Consider the following 3,651-nt stretch of genomic DNA (forward strand, 5'->3'; position numbering starts at 1 on the left):
TTTGTTTATTTTTTTTTTACTTTCTTTTTTTTCTATAGGGAAAAAAAACAGAAAAAAAAAGAAAGTATAGCAATAAACCATGAGCAAAAGAAAAAATTTAGAGAGAAATAAGCTGTAAATAATAAAAAGGATTATATATTTTCATAACTATTAACTTGGGTTTTGTTTTGGAGTATACCCATTACATTACTATTAAATTTTATATAATACATATGATTTTTTATTATGTTATATAAATATAGAACTATTTTATAAGAAATAATATGTAAATCGTAAAAAGGGTTATATATTTTCATAACCATTAACTCGGGTTTTGTTTTAGAGTATGCCCATTACATTACTATTAAATTCTATATAATCCCATTGGTGGACTTCTTGAATATGACGCGCCACCTTATTAACTACAGGATAACTTAAATGGAATGGGGTGATAATTAGCACTGCTTTTAACGGTTTACAGGTTTGAGCAACTATGTTTGGGCTTTAAGACTTTGTATTTCTATCCCTTTTTTTTTTTAACAGATGATATTTGTAAAAAAATTTATTGTGGATAAAAAAATTTTTAATGGATAAAAAAACCCATTTTTAATATGTAAAACAATAGTGTAGTGATTGTCTTATATATGATTCACTACCCTTTTTAGGTAATAAAGTTATTTATTACCTGGTATAAACCTACGTGGCTCTTGTAAATTAATAAGTTTTTACTTGTAATCTTATTACAAGTAAATTGTGATAAAAATTCTATTTAAAAAAAAAAAACATCTATATTCTTTTTTTTAAACGGATCGAACCGTTAATTTTTATCACTATAACTTAAAAGTGTAGTAAAATGAACTTTTTTTATGAATACACTTATCTTCTTAGATGTATGTGACTTATTGTATCCCCTCTTTTAGTAGCTTAGCTACTAGGAACGTTATATTATCTAATAAGAATGAATACAACAACCTAACAATAAAAACATCAGGAATTAGCATATGATTAATAATATGATTAATCATATTATTATTATCTCTATATGCTAAAAATATTGGTGTATTATATTTAATATATGCACTATTTGCAGGTTTAATTGGAACTGCTTTTTCTTTTTTAAAAATATTTATAGAATGTGGTGCTCATAATCCTAACTTTTATCCTACTGTTTTTGCTATATTAATTTGAGCAATACTTCTACCTCTATACACGGTATTGTATATAGAATTAATTCATTTTAATAAGGATTATTTAAAAGAAAAGGTTAGACTTACTTTAAATATACTATGGTACTTTCTAACTACACCAAGGTACTATCCAACTATACTATTTTACCTTTATATTTTATATGCACTAATAATCTCATTTATGATTATTATGGATATAGGTATAATATTGTATCATAACATTTCTATTAACATATCACCTGATTTTTTATACCAATATACCTATGCTGGAGTTGATTCAGAACATTTAGTGGAGAATAAGATAGATCTGAATGTCTCACTAAGTACTAACAATCCTCCTAATTCATCTGGATCTTCAATGGATCTAGGTAGCTCCTCAGATCCAGATAGTGGTATGGGTACCTCAATTGGTTCTGAAGAAAGAACTTCTTCTGAAATAGATAGAAACATAGCAAAACATGAACAAATAGATTTTTTTGAAAAAGAGGTAGAACAAGATAGAAAGATATTAAATGCTATAGAGGCTAAAAATAATGGTGCTACACTTACTAGTGAACAAACTACTCTATTAAACAACAATCCTTATAAAGATTCCCACGAAGCACTTCAAGAAATCGCGGCAAAAAAAAGAATTATTCATGATTTAATCATAAGTACTGGAGAATATCCTGATAGTCATGGGGAATACGACAGTGCTAATTCAAAAGAAGTAAGCTCAGAAGAAGAGAGTTCAGATCAAAATAGTTCAGATACAGAGATGAGAAGAGCTATGGATGAATCTAGACGACAACATAAGGATGACTTCTCTAATAAACCAGGGGAATCTAGCAAAAAAGGTGGTTCTAAGTAAGCAGTAAAATAATGATCCTTTATAATATTATTACATTGTTTTATTATTTATTTGGATAAAAATTATTCGCTATTGTTTTATCTTTATCCAATAGCGAATGTTTCCACCTAAGTATTCTTTTATTATATTTAACAATAAATCACTTTTTTGATCTATTTGAAAATTTAATCTTATTTCCGGTTTATTTCTGGTAATACGTCTAATAATTTTTATTTTACCATTAACTTGTTATGAAATTTAAGCTGTGTTCCATTTATGGTACATTTAAAAAAATAGCATGACAAATCCCAGCAAATAAATAAATATTAACTGGAAAATTGCAAGATATACCTATATTTATACTGGAATCGGGGGGAGAAGGTTCTTTTAGGATTTACCTATTATTATTAAAGCCCCCATAAAAAAAGAAATTAGCTCAATTGGTAGAGCATCCGTTTTACACGCGGCAGGTTAAGTGTTCGAATCACTTACTTTTTTTTTATTTATACCTCTTTAATTATTTATCTATACCTCTTTAATTTTTAAGGTTAAATTTTTCTAACTATTATTTAAAAGTGTAGTAAAATGAACGGTTTATCCATTTTACAAGCAGCAGGTATATAAAAAGTCTTTATATATATGTGTAAAACAATAGTGTAGTGATTGTCTTATATATGATTCACTACCCTTTTTAGGTAATAAAGTTATTTATTACCTGGTATAAACGTACGTGGCTCTTGTAAATTAATAAGTTTTTACTTGTAATCTTATTACAAGTAAATTGTAATAAAAATTCTATTTTTAAAAAAAAAAGAATATAGATGTTTTTTTAAAAATTCTATTTTTAAAAAAAAGAATATAGATGTTTTTTTCTATCCTATTTATTATTTTTATTAAGAAAATATATTTAAAATATTAAATATACTCTAGATTAAATAAAAATAAAAATTAGAAAAATAAACCTTTTAAACGGATCGAACCGTTAATTTTTATCACTATAACTTAAAAGTGTAGTAAAATGAACTTTTTTATGAATACACTTATCTTCTTAGATGTATGTGACTTCTTGTACCCCTTCTTTTAGTAGCTTATCTACTAGGAACGTTATATTATCTAATAAGAATGAATACAACAATCTAACAATAAAAACATCAGGAATTAGCATGTGATTTGAAAGATGATTCTTATCTTCAAATGCTAAAGATATTGGTGTATTATATTTAATATATGCACTATTTGCAGGTTTAATTGGAACTGCTTTTTCTGTTTTAATAAGATTAGAGTTGTCAGGACCTGGTGTTCAGTATATTGCGGATAACCAATTATATAACAGTATTATTACTGCTCATGCTATTATAATGATTTTCTTTATGGTTATGCCAGCTTTAATAGGTGGATTCGGTAACTTTTTATTACCATTAGGACTAGGAGGACCTGATATGGGATTCCCTAGACTTAATAATATTAGTTACCTATTATTAATTCCTAGTATTGTTTTATTCTTATTTGCAGGTGGTATAGAAAATGGTGTAGGTACAGGATGAACTCTTTATCCGCCTTTATCAGGAATACAAAGTCATAGTGGTCCAAGTGTGGATTTAGCTATCTTTGGATTACATCTTTCTGGTATATCAAGTTTACTTGGGGCTATGAATT

At 26.6% G+C, this 3,651-nt stretch overlaps 1 pseudogene; it reads left to right on the top strand.

Annotated features, from left to right (window-relative positions):
• Positions 1-3,158: 3,158 nt before the first annotated feature.
• LOC127793301 (cytochrome c oxidase subunit 1-like) overlaps positions 3,159-3,651 on the top strand; it is a 3,894-nt pseudogene continuing 3,401 nt past the window's right edge.

The sequence above is a fragment of the Diospyros lotus genome, unplaced genomic scaffold, assembly GCF_014633365.1.
Source record: "Diospyros lotus cultivar Yz01 unplaced genomic scaffold, ASM1463336v1 superscaf2, whole genome shotgun sequence".
In the NCBI taxonomy this organism is placed as follows: Eukaryota; Viridiplantae; Streptophyta; class Magnoliopsida; order Ericales; family Ebenaceae; genus Diospyros; species Diospyros lotus.